The sequence below is a fragment of the Coenobita brevimanus genome, chromosome 26 (assembly GCF_032717465.1).
Source record: "Coenobita brevimanus isolate Jiangsu-jjx chromosome 26, ASM3271746v2, whole genome shotgun sequence".
Taxonomy (NCBI): Eukaryota; Metazoa; Arthropoda; class Malacostraca; order Decapoda; family Coenobitidae; genus Coenobita; species Coenobita brevimanus.
The window spans coordinates 5,427,747-5,445,806 of NC_136979.1; the positions used below are offsets into that span (position 1 = coordinate 5,427,747).

At 42.0% G+C, this 18,060-nt stretch overlaps 1 long non-coding RNA gene across 1 annotated transcript; it reads right to left on the bottom strand.

Moving 5' to 3' along the window:
- Positions 1-13,224: 13,224 nt before the first annotated feature.
- LOC145394057 (uncharacterized) lies at positions 13,225-15,468 on the bottom strand. Its single transcript, XR_013896313.1, has 2 exons — positions 14,168-15,468; positions 13,225-14,133 (listed from the first exon to the last, which is right to left on the bottom strand). It is a non-coding gene; the product is annotated as an uncharacterized LOC145394057 (long non-coding RNA).
- Between the last annotated feature and the right edge of the window lie 2,592 nt (positions 15,469-18,060).

Below are 18,060 nucleotides of genomic sequence, written 5' to 3' on the forward strand. Positions count from 1 at the left end.
AGTAATAATAATAATAATAATAATGATAGTAATAATAATAATCTGTGTCCTATCACGGGGGCTGAAAATGTCGAAATAGTGTGAAATCTTAGAACCATATTAGGAAATTCTCTGAAAGCACTACAAGGGCGGGAAACCCAGACGACCATTACTTTGTGTCGCGATATTCATTTATCTTCCATACCTCCCCCCTCCCCCCTCCTCGCTTCCCCCCCTCCCAATCTCCACCCTTCCCTACTATTACCAGTCCCCCTCCCCGTTTTTCTCCTCCCTCCTGCCAGTCTCCCTCCCTCCCTTCTTCCCTCCCTCTGCAAGTCTTCTCTCTTCCTTACCTCTCCAATCCTTCCTCTCCTTCAGTGTTTTCTCCTTTCCTCCCATCCCCTCCAATCCCTTTCTTCGTTACTCTCTCCGGTGTCCCTCCCTCCCTCCTCGCTTTAACATTTTCTCCCTCCCACCTCCCTCAAGTGTCCCCCTCCATTATCTGTCTGTGTCCCCCTCTTCTCCTCTTCGGGCTCTATCTCTCCTCCCAGTCCATCCACCTGGTCAGTCGAGCCACACCTGTACCCATAACCACAAGCCAAAGCCAAGATGCGCCTGACGGGGGTGAGGGTGTGGGTGTGGGTGGCCGTGATTCTAGCCAGCATTTACCCACCCACAAACGCCAGGAGATTTGGATTCAACCCCAAATTAGCCAAGAAATTGAAAGACAAGATGGGACCTTTGGGTGACACCGGTATCATCAATGCCCCGCTGCTCCCATGCCCGGGGAAGTGCGAAGTCAGGCTGAAGGACGGGAGGTGCAAGAAAACTATCACCTGCAATAGCGGAAGTGCTAATCCCAACCTTTCGCTCTTCTTCAATTAGCGGAAGGGTGGAGGAAGAGGAGGGTGAGGAGAGGCAAGGAGGTGGGTGAGGAGAGACAAGGAAGGGAGGCAGAGGCAGGGAAATGGAGAAGAGGCAAGGAAGAAAGTGGACAAGGAAGAGGAGAGGCAGAGATGAGGAAAAGGAAGGAAGAGGAAAGTCAGGGGCGAGAAGAGGCATCGTATTGAGAAGCAAGGAAGAGGAGGAGAGACAGGGAAGAGGAGAGAGAGTGTGTGGAGAGAAGTCACTGAAGAGGAAGAGACAAGAAAGAGGAGCCATGGAGAGAGGAAAGACAACGATGAGGGACAGAGAGCAAGAAGAGCAGGAGACAACGAAGAAGACGAGCAGAGACAAAGAAGAGATGCAAAGACGAAAAAGAGGGGGAAACAAATTGTGGAGGGAAGTGATGGAGGAAGGAGAGGCAAGGAGGAGGGGGAAGGCGTAGTAACAAGAGGGCCTTCTTCTCCCAGGCCCTTGAGACTTCGTAATGCCTCTTCTTTAGCGATTTGTTCAACATATTGCGTCTTAATATAAGCTTGTATGTTACTGATGCAAACTATGTCGAATGGTTATAATATACAAGAGAATATAATGGTGCAATGTGAGAAATAAATCACTAAAAGAGGGGTATTAGGAAGCCTTATGAATCAGCGAGATGGAGGGATATGGAATGGAAAGAGTAGAGGAACAGAAATGAGGAAGGAAGAGAGAGAGAGAGAGAGAGAGAGAGAGAGGGAGAGAGGGAGAGAGAACTGAAGTAACAAGAAGAGGGGAGAGAGATAAAGATTGTAAGCGGAAAAAAAAGAAAGAAAATGAGAGAGTGAAAGTGAAGAAATAAAAAAGACGAAAAAAATAAGAAAAAAATGGAAAGGCAATAGAGAAAAATGAAGAGACGGAAAAAAGAGAAAAATGAGACTAGATCACCGAAAAATTATGATATGAATATTAAGAGGCAAAAAAATGGAAAAAAAATAAAGCAAGAAGAATGGAGAGTAGCGAAATGAAAACAAAAAAAGAAGAGAGTGAAAGTAAATATACCTAAATAAAACGAAAGCAAAAAAAAAGTGAAAATTAAAGAGAGAAATGTATAATGAAGAGAGAGAGAGAGAGAGAGAGAGAGAGAGAGAGAGAGAGAGAGAGAGAGAGAGAGATAATGGAAGGGGAATGAAATGAAGTGTAAATTGATGATAAAAAAACACGAAACGAATGACAGAGAAAAAATAATGTACGAAAACTGAAAAAAAAAAAAATATTGGAGTAGTTGTGTCTATTGAATTTTAAGGTCATACTTTAAGTGACATTTTGAAATTTCTTAACACCCATTCCATAGCGATTTATTTTGCACATTTCACCTAAATACCTTCTCTTATTGGGTTAAGGCAAATTACGTGGATGTTTAAATGGTATCATACAAGAGAGGGAAAATGTGTTATAGGCAACATAAATCGCTTAGGAAGAGGTGCTACGAAATCTCCTATGCTCCCTGTGCGTGGTGTTTGTAATTTGTGAGGTAGATCAAGATTTATGTCCACAACAGTACACTTTGTTATTGTAATTAAAGTGAAGGAATTTACGATCGATTACCTGTCGTAACTTACGATTATTATTATTATTATTACTATTATTTGCAGGAAAGACTATAGGCACAGGATGATTCTGTCCTTTCCTTTTCTTATTCTTCTTGCAGAAAACAGATAAAAATTCTCATGATAATTTTCCACTCTTTGCTACCAATCTCTCTCTCTCTCTCTCTCTCTCTCTCTCTCTCTCGACTAGAAGACATTGGATAGCTTTGAATTTCCCCTTGTAATTTACGACAGGATTTGATCGTAAATATGGTCGACACACCTACATATTGACATTGTATTTATGGCCCACAGACAACAGCTTCTGCCCGACTTGGACCCTGTATAGCTGTGAACTGACAAGGAGGATAAATATTTAGGTATAATTTCTTTCCTGTAAAACTTAATGGTCTTACTCTCATTTGTTCTGAGATTCTGGTAACACCTCTTCCTTAGCGATTTATTCTGCCTGGTGCATACTGAGCCTTTTCTATGTTACTGATGAAAATTCTATGGATATTAAAAAAGCTATGAGTAATACACAGGAAAAAAAAATAAGAAAAGACAGATAAAATAAATCGCTAAGTAAGAAGCGCTAACAAGCTTCCCTTACTATCAATATTACGGCTTTATATTTATACTTTAAGCTTTGTAAATTTAAATATATGCAGTTCTTTACACAGGGTAGTCCATATATAACCCTCCTCTTCCACCACGCCGGGTGCTTTGCTGTTGTGTTGTGGGGACGGCTCCGTCAGTGTTGTCAGTGTTTACCGGGCTTCACTGATTCATTTCCTACCCCCACTGCCACATCAACGCCCACATCAGCAGGCTGAGCCGTCCCCGCAATACATCAGCTAACATCAGGCGAGTTTCAAGTGGATCCCTGTTTCCTGGCCACCCTGTACAACTAGACATATAACCTTGTCTTATTAAAATGGGATATATAGACTGTAACTTAGCTATTTGGGACTATATAGAGCTGAATCAGAAACATACGTAACTCCTGCCATCCAGTGACTTAGACTCGTGTGCGTAACCTGAATTCGCGAAGTGGGAGGCAGCCCTTAAATTTCTGATGATTTTTTGACGTAGTCGACGATGATGGATTATATTCTCTCTCTCTCTCTCTCTCTCTCTTTTTCTCGAACCGATTTGGCCTTCCTGTATGGCTGCTGACTGCGTTCTGGAATATGGGATGCAGGCTAACCATACCTACTAATCACAGGCGTTCCATAAATTACCCTCTGTAATTAGGGTCTTCTACTCCACTTTTGGATTTAAACTTTAAGCATACGACCTGTAACTTCCATTCTGTTCATGCTATCTCCAGACGATTTTTCTCAGCTTAGGGGAGCCCCCATGACTGAGGCACTGAACATAGAACGGTACTCCATTAACACCAATCCATCATAGAACAATGTCACTAGCCGTTGTAAAAATTTCTAGTATGGCAATTACTCTATCAAGCAGTGTTAAGAAAATATTTTATTGATGACAAGAAATATTTTTGAGTGTGAATGATGTGCTGTTTTAAAGGAAGATAGTTTATCAGTATCATGAAGTATATTAGTAAAGTTTATATAGTCTCCATCGATTTTTTCACCAGCCGTCAAAGTCCCCCCTGGATACCCTCTTTCGTGCTCCCGGGGGCTCACGAACCTCTCTTTGAGAACCTCTGTCATAAAGCAATACAATTACCACCATGTAGCACCTCTTCATGTACAGCTGGCAACATATTAACCTGGTACACCATCAGAATTTAGCAGAAGTCTAGCATCAGAATTTAGCAGAGGTCTAGCATCAGAATTTAGCAGAGGTCTAGCCTTTGGTACATCTGACAACCTTGACAAAATCGCATGTTTAGTGGTGGCACTGACATGAATGGACGGACGTGTCAAATATTCGCTGAAATGGCAAAGTAACTGGACTGTAGCTAGACCTCTACTTCACACACTCACTGCCCCAGGTGTATGTGTGGCCAACTGTACTTTTGCTGTAATCTCTCAGATATCCATGGCAATATATCCTGACACCAGTAGCATAATGTGGTAAAATTGACTGAAAAACATGTGTGACTTTGAAAAGAAATAAAGTAAGCAAGCAGAGACAATGTTTAACTTCTATTCCATCCTTTTATGTGGTTTTGTTTGTGTTAAATTTGTTGATGAAAATGATTATGTTTTGGGGAAGCTGCTTATTCACGTTATTATACAGGACCTGGCTGGAGGGAAGCACCTGGCACGTGAAATTCCTTTGACTGATTAACCTGCTGTCAGAGACGTTCTCTGATGGTTAAAAAAAGAAGAAAAAGAAAATATAAAGAAAAAACAAAGAAGAAAGTAAAGAAAAGAAAAAAAAGGGCAAGGAACAATATTGAGATGATGATGATGTAGATTTTGTCCTTTACAGCTTATAACCCCATCAGCCTGAGGATCTATTCATGATTATATTTGTTTCTATATTGCGGGTTTATTCAGCTTTAGGAGGGATGCTTAGCAGTGAAATGACTAATGAAGGCTATGTAAAAAAAAAAAAAAAAAAGACTAGCATTAAAAATTATCTCCCTAAGTTGAAAACAATGCATCTAGGAGTAAAATGTCAAAAAATATATCCTCAGACAGAAGGGGTTAATACTGGAAAAAACCCAAAGCGTTAAGACACAGGATGTATCTGGTACACTACCAGCTGCACTCCTTCAGGCTGCAATGACTCAGTCTCAGCTGAATAAATTCGTCTGGCGTTAGCTGTGGTAATAAAGTTGTTCCGGTGATGAGAGGGCCAGTGGTTACAATATTCACTCTTTCATGCTCCTATGACTCTCTCTCTCTCTTTCTGTTATATATAAGGAAAATAGAATGTCCCTTTTTTCCCTTTTTCTCTATGAATATCAGCATATCTGAATCACGCGCAATAAACTGATTTATTTACACACACACACACACACACACACACAGAACACCGCCTTAGTAACAAACCAACCTACCAGCCAGTCTCGGTGAATGCATCCTGTGTAATCCTTATCAAAGCAAGTTCACTGTACGTCCATTATCATCGTCCACTTCCTCTCCTTAGCACACACACACACACACACACACACACACACACACACACTCTGTCTCTGTCTGTCTGTCTGTCTGTCTCTCTCTCTCTCTCTCTTAGCCACTTCAGGACGATGACGCCATTTCTTTGTTTATTCTTTACGTTGCCGACCATTATATTCAGCTTAAAAGTTCTCTCTCTCTCTCTCTCTCTCTCTCTCTCTCTCTCTCTCTCTCTCTCTCAATCTAACCCCTCCAATGACACCAAAATATAAGAAGAACGTCACCACACTGAGGAGATTGGCTCTGAAACTTTTTAACACAGTCTCTCATACTGCCACAATTCCTTCCTTCCTTCCTCTGATGCCGGAACAATGTTGAAGAGGGATGGTGAGTAGGGATACCGCAGTTGCATTAATATAAGCGAGAGACTAGGATGCCCAGTTATAAAAGTCCCTCAGCACCATTCCTATACCCCGAAAGGAAGATGGTGAACTGTAGGAGGGTGACCACTGACGAGTCTGCAGTCGACCGGGTTTAAATGTAACTACAGTACTTGAAACATCAGGACCGCAGCAACAACCGTAATGAATTGAGTTTTTGGTCAGACAATTTTTCTAACTATAACATGAAATTGAGTACTGTATATCGTTTATCGGGAACATCCTGAGTGAAGCCAAGAAATATAAATAAAAAAACAGCCAATCCTGCACCAAAACACCGAAGGGGTCTGGCCTACCGCAGTCAGCAGCATTTCAGCTTTATATTCTAATGACGTATTTTCTTCCCTCGATTTTTATACGTTCTAGCAGAGCGCCCAAGATGTGAAGGGGTTAAATGAAGGATGTGTGTGACTCCTCTGCTTCAAAAATCTCTCTTCAGCTGCATAAAATCGTCTGAAGGTAGCAGAAATAGAGGAAAAATAGGGCATGCGTACCAAAGGGGCCACCTCCACGATCCGAACTATGGTGTGTGTGTGTGTGTGTGTGTGTGAGAGAGAGAGAGAGAGAGAGAGAGAGAGAGTTTTAACCACTTCAGAACAATGGCGTCTTTTCTTTAACTTAATCTTACAGTTACTGGACGATTTTATGCAGTTTGAGATAACTAGGCCGGCCTCTCTAGTTGGCTCCAGCTAAGGACAGACGATTTTAGAGAACACTGGGAAATCGTCTGAGGTCTGAGGTGCTGATCAAGGCTGTGTGTAACCCCTCCACTTTGGGGTCTCCTGAGCTGAATAAAATCGTCTGGTTTTTGTCAGAAAGGAATCAGAAAAAGATATCGCTGTGAAGAGGCTAGTTTAGATCCCAATGAGAGAGAGAGAGAGAGAGAGAGAGAGACTGGGGCAATAAAGGCGTGTGAGATAAAGGACTTACTGAAGGACAGGACATGAGTATCCAGGACACACACACACACACACACACACACACACACACACACACACACACACACACACACACACATATCCTGTATGAGTGTATCTTCAGGCCATTTAGGGAGTGCATGTTGGAATCATCTTTGTTGCTCTCTCTCTCTCTCTCTCCTGATAGTACGAGAGAGAGAGAGAGAGAGAGAGAGAGAGAGAGAGAGAGAGAGAGAGAGAGAGAGAGAGAAACAGACAGACAGATAGACAGACGAGGGAAAAGAGAAAAGCGAGAGAGAATGAAAACAGGCAACATCTCAGTCATGGAAAGTCCTGTTCACCACTTCACTCTAATGACATGTTTTGCATCCCATCTTTGCTATACTCTCTTCACTCTAACTTGGCCCAGATTTTCGTCCATTTCCAGTTCATTTCATTTAGTTCCGTGGCAGAAAAAGAGACGATACTACGGCTCCACGTCCCTTTCAGAGCACTTCTTCGTGTCAAGCAACATATTCTGGTGTCGGTCTATTATTATAACTCAGCATTCAGGATGGAGATGTGGCAGTTTTAACGCCAAGTTGGAGCAAAAAGTGTATACCGCAAGACGATTTTATTCAGCATCGGGGAGGCGTTTCGAACTAGAGGATTTTGTCTTCATAATCCCCTCTAGTACTATTGAGGTCCACACCAAGCTGAATAAAATTGTCTGGAGGGGGTTTAACACTGTCTGTAGTCGCCCTTTCTCTCTTATTTCATTCTTCTTAACGTCAGACCCTTTTATTCAGCTGGTTTGAGTCATAGGAGCCTGAGAGTTAATACAGTAACCACTGACCCTCTCATCATTAGAGCAGCTCTAATGTTCTACCACAGCTAATGCCAAACGATTTTATTCAGTTGAAATTGAGTCATAGGAGCCTGAGAGAGTCTAGTTTTGTAACCACTGACCCTGTCATCATCGGGCCAACTCTAGTGCTCTATTACAGCTAAAGCCAAACGAATTTTTTCAGCTGACACTGGGTCACGGGAGTCTGAAGGAGTGCAGCTGGTACCGGACACAACATCCTGTGTCTTAACGTTCTGTGTTGGCCAGCTCATGCTGTCCTTATAGTTAGTCGCGTTTTCTTGCCTGGTTTCTTGGTCATTCTTTCTTGTTTAATTGTGGCAGGCACTTCTACCCCTCAGAATTAACTGATTCCGATCAAACTTTGACACAATGACCAGCCTATGACCTAGTTGTGTCTGCAAGGTTTTGGTTGCTAGGCAACTACTCGTTGCCTAGTAACGGCCGAAAAACCGCCTTTTTTCGTACTTTTCACGTTTTGAGCTGTAGAAGCATTACTAATGAGCGTAAAAAGCTCTGGCTTCTGTAGGTGTAATCTTGAGATCATTGGTTATTGGAAGTGTGCCATCCATTTGCTTCTCTCTCTTATAGTTTTCAAGTTCCGACCCTTCAAAGATTGGCCTCAGTGACCCTAGCGACCAGTACGGTTTTCAAAAATTCCTTCCTAGTTTCCCAGCGGCTCAATGGAACTGCATGAAACTTTGCATGCTTATAGACATTGACTAGTACTACAACTTTCTATTATATACCTGTGTGTGCTACATTGGCTAGGTCAGGGGTCAAAGGTCATCAATTACGAAAACGGTGAAGATAGCTAAAATCATGATTATGCTCGCGCAGAATCCTATGGCTCCAATAAGGCTCCGAAGATTATTAAGCCAGGCCCATGATTCTTCGGTAGAATGTTGCACTGGCGTACCTTCATACAAAAATGACATTTAGTGTCGAAACTCACTTCCAGTCACTGGCAGCGCCACCTAAAAGTTGTATCACATGTAGGCCATTCCTTGACTTTCAAGTTCCTTAGCTCCACAGTGGGAGGATGGAATCGATTGAAATTATGCATGCTTGTAGACGTTAATGAGTACTACATGTGTGCTTCATACATGCATGACCTATATTCCCCACGTCAGGGGTCAAATGTCACCAAATCCACTTAAACAGAAAATCGCCAAAATCACGACTAGGCTCGCACGAAATGCTAAAGATCTGAAAGTACCCAGAGCCATGATTCTTGGGTGGGATGTCGTCCTTCGGTACCGCCATACTGGAGTGATTTTTCATAACGAAACTAACTTCCGGTCGCTGACAAAGCTTGGTCCGCATAGAGCTGGTCATCGTCACCTACCAGCTTTTTTTTTTCCAGTATTAACCCCATCAGTCCGAGGATATATTTTGACATTTTATACCTTCTATATGCGTTTTTTCAGCTTCGGAAGATTTTTAGTTTTTTATATAGTCATCACTGACCATTTCACTGCTAGACATCCCTCCTAAAGCTGAATAAAATCGCAATATAGAAACAAATATAGTCATAAATAGATCATCAGGCTGAAGGGGTTACAAGATGTAATGGACAATATCTACACCTTCATCACTATCACAATACTGTACTTCGCCTTTTTTTTTTTTTTTCGTTTTTTCTTCTTTTTTTAACGAGCAACACATCTGAAAGCAGGTTAATTAGTCAATAGAGTTTCATGTGCAAGGTGCTTCCCTCCAGCCAAGCCCTGTGTGCTGCATCTTTTTAGCGAAGCCCTTTTATGGTCCCGCGTCTTTCTATGGCCTTTTTTTTTTTTTTTTTTTTTTTTTTTTAATGTGACCAAGATCTTTAACCCTTTTCAGCTCTGTTTATGATCAGGTGTAGTCAGACTGGAGGGTGGACTTGAACCAAGGAGATTCATGTTCACCTCTTAACTAAGACTCACAATATTTCCTGTAACTTTGACATAGCTACACGTAGTATACAAGACCCAGTTTCGTCAGATGAACACAAATTGACTATAGTGTTTCTGTATCTGTTATCATTAAGTACGGTAAGGGCCAGTATAGTCTACTGGAGAGGCCTACGTTGATGCATAGCTAGAGTACATCATATAAATATTTTTTACTCGCCTAAAGAGGGACACCTTCACGTGATGGCACTGATATAGCAGGTCGGCTCCTCTGCCCGGTTTGCTGATATCCCTCAGCTCCTTTCCTTTCCCCCGAAAGGAGGATGGTGGACTACAGGAGAAGGGCAGTTTCAGCCTACAGTTCACAGAGTTCACGTCCAGATGAGCCTGGGGTTGCAGCTTCTCTTCCCTCTCCTCCTCTTCCTCTTCCTCCTCCTCCTAACTACTACTACTATTACTACTACTACTACTACTACTACTACTACTACTACTACTGCTGCTGCTGCTGCTGCTGCTGCTGCTGCTGCTGTTGCTGCAGCTGCTGCTGCTGCTGTTGCTGCAGCTGCTGCTGCTGCTGTTGCTGCAGCTGCTGCTGCTGGTACTACTACTACTACTACTACTACTACTACTACTACTATTACAACTACTACTACTACTACTATTACAACTACTACTACTACCACCACTACTACCACTACTACTACTGCTACTACTACTACTACTACAGTTTTTTTTTTTAATCACCTCCAGCCATTGGGGAATTATATTGTGAAAATCAAAACCAACCTTCATAATACGGTTCACCATTTGGAGTTGTAATGTGAAGGTTAACACTAACCCTCATATCACAATCCGTAAGCACGCCAACGGCTGTAGTTACCAACCATCTACTATTACTATTATTATTTTATTTTATATTTATTGATATTACAGTGAAAATAGTCATTAAACTATTGGAGTCGCTGGTCTATGCGACTGTTGACCACCGTAGCTTCGTAATCCATACCCGCCAGAAAGACAGGCCTGAGGGCTGATCTTGTGCCCCTGAGACATAGGAGTGCAGACCTCACGAGGGAGAACGACAGTCGACATCTCATCCAGGCCATAACAGAACTCCGCGGTTGACGTTTCTTCTCAGAAAGAACCTCTGCCAGTCTCGAGTAGAATCTCACCGCCTCAGGACCCATCCCACCTGATGTCGTGAACACAAGGGGAGTGAATCGACCGTGGCCCACATGTTGGATCCTTTCTTGATAATTTCTATTTTTTTCATGTTCATTCCTTATGTGACCAGCTTCGAGAGACAGTTCGCGATGACATGCTACTACATTTACCATTACTACTACTACTTCTACCACCACTACTACTACTACTTCTACTACTACTACTACTACTACTACTACTACTACTACTTCTACTACTACTACTTCTACTACTACTACTACTACTACTATTACTTTACTACTACTACTACGACTACTACTACTATTACTATTATTCTTGCTGCCTCCACATGATTAAATTCAGTACTGGAGAAACTTTTAGATCACTAGGAGTTAGGTACACCTCATCAACCCCTTCACCACAAGGGGCCACTCGAAAGTCGAATTAAAAATCGTCGAGGGGCAGCAATAATAAAAATGAAAAAGACGTCATCGTAGTGAAATGGTGAATAAGCTACATCCTCAAAATATATTCATTTTATTCAACAAATATAATGTAACCAAAACCACATACAAGGAAAGAACAAAAGTTAAACATTGTCTTTGCTTACTTTATTTTTATTTTTTTCAAAGTCACACCTGTTTTGGGGTGATCTATACCACATTATATTACTAGTGTCAGGATATACTGCCGTGGATATATGAAAGATTACAGCAAAGGTACAGTTGGCCACACACACCTGGGACAGTGTGTGTGTGTGTGTGTGTGAAGTAGAGGTCTAGCTACAGTTTCCGACGTTCATACACCACATTTATTTGGTTATTTCAACTAATATAGGACACCTCCGTCCATTCATGTCAGTGCCACCAACAAACACGCGATTTTGTCAGGGTTGTCAGGTGTACCAAAGGCTTGACTTCTGCTAAATTCTCATGCTAGACCTCTGCTAAATTCTGATGCTGTACCAGGCTAATATGTTGCCAACTGTACATGAAGAGGCGCTACATGGTGATAACTGTATTAACTTATAACAGGAGTTCTCAAAGTGGGGCTCGTGAGCACCCTGGGATACGAAAGAGGGTGGTGAAAAAAATCGATGCAGACTATATAAACTTTACTATTAAACATCATGGTATTGAGAAACTAACTTCCATTAAATAAACGTATCATTCACACCAAAAACAATATTGCTTGTCATCAATGAAATACTTTCCTAACACTAACAATATTGTAATGATGTTTTAGGAAGTATTTGCTTGACAGAGTAATTGCCATACCAGAATTTTTTTACAACAGCTAGTGATATCGTTCTATAATGGCTTGGTATTAATGGGGTGCCGTTATAAATTCAGTGCCTCAGACATGGTGGTAGGCTGAGGAAAATCGTCTGGAGATACCATGAATAAAATGGAAGCTAAGGGTCGTGTACCTGAACTTTAAATCCGAAAGTGGAGTACAAAACCTTAATAATTGATGGTCACTTAAGGAAAGCCTGTGGTTATTTGGTATGGTTAGCCTGCATCCCATATTACAGAATGCAGTCAGCAGCCATACAAGAAGGCTAAATCGGTTCGAGAAAAAAAAAAAGAAAAAAAAATCCATCATCGTCCACTACGTCAAAAAATCATCAGAAATTTATAGCCTGCCTCCCACTTCGCGAATTCAGGTTTAAGCACACGAGTCTAAGTTACTGGATGGCAGGAGTTACGTATGTTTCTGTTTCAGCTTTGTATATTTCCAGAAAGCTAAGTTACAGTCTATATATCCCATTATAATAAGACAAGGTTATATGTCTAGTTGTACAGGGTGGCCAGGAAACAGGGATCCACCTGAAACTCGCCTGATGTTAGCTGATGTATTGCGGGGACGGCTCAGTCTGCTGATGTGGGCGTTGATGTGGCAGTGGGGGTAGGAATTGAATCAGTGAAGCCGGGTACACACTGGTAACACTGAGCCGTCCCCACAACACAACAGCAAAGCACCCGGCGTGTTGGAAGAGGGGAGTTATATATGGACCACCCTGTGTAAAAAATTGCATATATTTAAATTTACAAAGCTTAAAATATAAAATAATATAAAGCCGTATTACTGATAGCATGGGAGGCTTCTTAGCGCTTCTTACTTAGCGATTTATTTTGCCTATTAAATCTTATTGTTGTCCTGTGTATTACTCATAGCACTTTTAGTATCCACAGAATTTTCATCAGTAACATAGAAAAGGCTCAATATGCACCAGGCAGAATAAATCGCTAAGGAAGAGGTGTTACCAGAATCTCTGAAGCAAATAGGAGTAAGACCCTAAAGTTTTACAGGAAAGAAATTATACCTAAATATTTATCCTCCTTGTCAGTTCACAGCTATACAGGGTCCAAGTCGGGCAGAAGCTGTTGTCTGTGGGCCATAAATACAATGTCAATATGTAGGTTTGTCGACCACATTCACGATCAAATCCTGTCGTAACTTACAAGGGGAAACTACTATGTATAATGAAGTGTTTTCTAGTAGCGAGCGAGCGAGCGAGCGAGCGAGCGAGAGAGAGAGAGAGAGAGAGAGAGAGAGAGAGAGAGAGAGAGAGAGAAGGGAGAGGGAGAGGAAAAAAAGTTCTTAGCTAAGGGAGGAGAATTATCATTAGAATGTATACCTGTTTTCTGCAGGAAGAATAAGAATAAGGAAGGGACAGAATCATCCAGTGCCTCTAGTCCTTCCTGCAAAAAAACATATCTTAAGTTACGACAGGAAATCGATCGTAAATTCCTTCACTTTAATTACAATAACAAAGTGTACTGTTGCAGACGTAAATCTTGATCCACCTCACAAATTACAAACAACACGTACAGGTAACATAGGAGATTTCGTAGCACCTCTTCCTAAGCGATTTATGTTGCCTATAACACATTTTCCCTCTCTTGTATTTTATTAGTTTAACGTCTACATAATTTGCCTCAGTCACATACGGGAGGGCACTGAGATGAAATGTGCAAAATAAATCGCCAAGGAAGAGGTTTTAAGAAATTACAAAATGTCACTTAAAATATGACCCTAAAATTCAAAACAGACACAACTATTTCCTTTATTTTTTCCTCTTTGTTTTCGTACATTATTTTTTTCTGTCGCTCGTCATGTGTATTTTTATCACAAATTTTCGACCATTTCGTTCTCCTTCCCTTATCTTTTATCTCTCTCACTTGATTATGCATTTCTTTTTCTTTTATTTTCACTTTTTTCTTTTTTCTTTTTATTTAGGTTATTTAGTTTCACTCCTCTCTCTCTTTTTTTTTTTTTTCACTTCCCTACCCTCCATTCTTCTTGTTTTATTTTATTTTCATTTTTTTTTTTTTCGCCTCTTAACACTCGTTTCTTAATTTTTCGGTTGCTTTCTCTCTCTCTCTCTCTCTCTCTCTCTCTCTCTCTCTCTCTCTCTCTCTCTCTCTCATTACCTTTCCTCTTCCCTCTTCTTTCATTTCCTTTATCCCTTCATCTCGCTAACACAGAAGGCTTCCTAACACCTCTCTTTCAGCGATTTATTTTTCACATTACACCATTATATTCTCTTGCATATTTTTACCATTCGACACAGTTTGCATCAGTAACATACAAGATTATACTGAGACGCAATATGTAGAATAAATCGCTAAAGAAGAGGAATTACGAAGCCTCATATGCCTGGGAGAATAAGGTCTTGTTTCTCCTCTTTCCCGCCTCTTCCTCCTCTTCCTTATCTCTCCTTCCTCCATGGATTCCCTCCACACTTTCTCCTCTTTTCTCTCTTCTCCTCTTCTTTGCCTCTGCTCCTCTTCTTCTTTGCCCCTGCTCCTCTTCTTCTTTGCCCCTGCTCCTCTTCTTCTTTGCCCCTGCTCCTCTTCTTTGCCTCTGCTCCTCTTCTTTGCCTCTGCTCCTCTTCTTTGCCTTGCTCCTCCTCTTCTTTGCCTCTGCTCCTCTTCTTCTTTGCCTCTGCTCCTCCTCCTCTTTGCCTTTGCTCCTTTTCTTCTTTTTCTCTGCTCATCTTCGTTGTCTCTCTTCCTGGCTGTTTTCTACTCTCTCTTTCTCCTCTTTCTTGCCTCTCCCACTTCATCGACTCCTCTCCACACACACAGTCTCCTCTTCCCTGTCTCTCCTCCTCTTCCTTGCTTCTCATTACGATGCTTCTCTTCTTGCCCCTCTTCCTTCTCCCTCAACGTTTCTTTTCCTCTTCCCTACGTCTGCCGTTGCCCTTCCTTCCCTTCTTCCTTGTCTCTTCTCCGCGTCCCTGTCTCCGCTTCATTTCCTTGCCTCTCCTAACCCACCTCCACTTCCTCCCTTCCGCTACTTGAAGAAGAGCGAAAGGTCGGGATTTGCACCTCCGACCTTGCAGTTGATTATTCTCTTGCACCTTCCGTCTTTGAGTCTGATGTTGCACCTCCCCAAGCATGGACGTAGCGGGGAAGTAATGATCCTGGACTCTCGGAAACCTCCCATCTTGCCTTTCAATTTTCCGGCTAATTTGGGCCTGTGCCAAGTTCCCCTGGCGTTTGTGGGTGGGTAAATGCCGGCTAGAATCACGGCCACGCACACCCACACCCACGCCCTCACCCCCGCCAGGCGCATCTTGGCTTTAGCTTGTGGTTATGAGCACAGGAGAGGCTCGACTGACCAGGTGGATGGACTGGAAGGAGAGATGGAACCCGAGGAGGAGAGGAGGGGGACACGGAGAGAGAATGGAGGGGGACACTTGAGGCAGGAGGAAGGGAGACCGGAGAGAGTGCCGAAGGAAGGGATTGGAGGGGATGGGAGGGAGGGAGAGAATAGTGAATGGGAGAGGGATTGGAGAGGTAAGGGAGAGAGAAGACTTGCAGAGGAAGGTAGGGAGGGAGGGAGAGAAACTGGAGAACTCAGGGGAGGGAGGAGACTGGAGGAGGGGAAGAAGAGAAACGGGGAGGGAGACTGGTAAGAGTAAGGAAGGAGGGAGATTGGAGGGAGGGAGAGGGTGGAGGAGGGGCGAGAGGGTGGAGGAGGGGGAGAGGGGAGGAGGGATGGGGGAGAGGGGAGGTGTGGAATATAAAAGCATACGGTGACACTGAGTGATATCATCTGGGTTTCCCGTGCTTGTGGTGGTTTTAAAAAATTTTCCATTATGGTTCAAAGAGTCCACATTGTTTCGACATCGTTAGCTATCATAATAATACAGACATCTTTATTATTATTATTATTATTATTATCATTGTTATTACTATTATTATTAATTCTCGTCGATCTGACACAAATCACCACAGTTAGAGTTCACTTAGTCGATTAAACGCTTGTGTGTGTGTGTGTGTGTACAAGTTCCCGTGTTGGTGTCTGTGCTTTCCTTTTATTCCTTTCGTTGTTATTTTTGTTGTTATTGGCACATTGTTGATAATTCTCTCACTTTTACATTTCATCCTCTTTTGTTTCTGGATCTTTTACGGTTTTCTTTTTTCTCTCTTTTTTACGGGTGTCTGTCAATAGATAGATAGATAGATGCTGTTAATAGATTTTCCATTTTTTATGTTTTTTATTTGTGTCCAGATCTTGCCCCAATATAGCTTTTAAGAGGGTATTCGGGTTGAGATTTTTTTTTCTGTTATTTTTTCCTGCTTTTGAGTATCGTTCTTTTCGTACCATCCTTTTTTTTAGTTAACCCCTTCAGTTCGATAATGTAATATTTTTTTCCTTACACCTAAAGATTTTATTTAACTTTTAGAAATGCCTGTTGTAGTGAAGGGGATATATTAAGTCTTCATTAAGTTCCTCCACTGAGAGAGAGAGAGAGAGAGAGAGAGAGAGAGAGAGAGAGAGAGAGAGAGTTCCCCAAAGCTAAATAAAATAGACAGCAAGAATAAAATTAAAAGAAGTCCTCAAGCTGAAGGGGTTTAATTGAGAAAGAATTTGATTTTTTTTCTCATCTTCTTTGCGGCTGTTGATCTTTCTGCATTTTTTTTTTTTTTTTGCAGACTGAATTTTTTGTATTATTTTTTTTTTCTTCGATCTCCTTACATTTTTTTTTCTTTTTTTTCGTAATTTTTCTTTGCAGTTGTTGGTCTTCTTGGTTTGTTCTTAGAGTTCATTTGAAAACGTAATCGTGTTCTCGTTCTCGCTTTTGTCGTTTTCAGTCTTCTTGTATCCTGCTTTTTTTTTTTTTTTATAATAATTATGGAAAGGAAAATGAGTCCTCTTCTTCTTCCTCAAAAACGCTGAGCTTCCTTTATCTTCCCTTTTTTGAGTTACCCCCTACAGTCCAGTGATTCATTTATGCATTTAGTTCTTGCTGTATAAGGGTGATTATGCATTACTGGGGACCCTAGCAGAGAAGGGGTTAATGAAGGCTGGATGTAACCACTCCATTTTAAAGCTTTCTCTTAGGCTAAACAAAATCGTCTGGAGATAGCAAGAAAAAACATTGTCAAAGACGTCCTTGGGGTGAACGGGTTAGAAAGGAAAGTCAGGCAGATCCTCGCCGTCCTCCTTACAGTTGGCTTTCCTCCTGCAGCGTCCGTCGGCCATCCGAATTTCACACTTATCCTCGCAGTCCCTCAGTGGCGCGGAGATGATAAAAGGCAGAAAGCCGTTTCTAATAATCACCTCCACCTCCCCTGATGGTGTTCTCGGCTCCTCCTCATGTAATAGTTTTTTTGTCCTCGGCTCCTTCTCCCATAATGGCTTCCTCTGTTCCTCCTTCCATAGTGGTGTCCTCGGCTCCTCCTTCCATAGTGGTGTCCTCGGCTCCTCCTTCCATGATGGTGTCCTCTGCACCTCCCATGATGGTATCCTCGGCTCCTCCCATGATGGCCGACGTGCGGGGTTCCTTGGGAATGTGGGCAAGCTGAAGCCGCCCACACCCACCACAGCCACGCCCACACACGCCCACACCACCGCCCACACACTCACATGCATCCTGGATCTCTTCTCCGCCGTGCTTTACTCTCAACTGACTGAAATCGTCCGCTGCTTTTCTGTCGATTGAATGAAATCTGTTGTTGTTGTTTTTTTCTCTCTTTCTTTCTCTCAATTGAATAAAATCCCCTGGTGTTTGGTTTCGTCTGAATTAAATCATACGATGCTTTTTTCTCTCTCTCTCGACTGGATGAAATCGTCTGATGTGAACTGCACTAAAACACTAGATTCTGAGTTTTTTGGCTACAAGAATAACTCTCAAGCGAATAAAGTCTACTGTTATTTCTCAGACAGGACTTGACTTTGTGCCGCCGTGCTTTTTTTTTTTTTTTTTTTTTTTTTTTTTCACTGAACAAAATCATCTGCTGCCAGTTGGAGTAAAACACTAGGTTCTAAATTCTTCGCTTTAGTGTTTTTCTTTCTGAACTGACCTAATCGT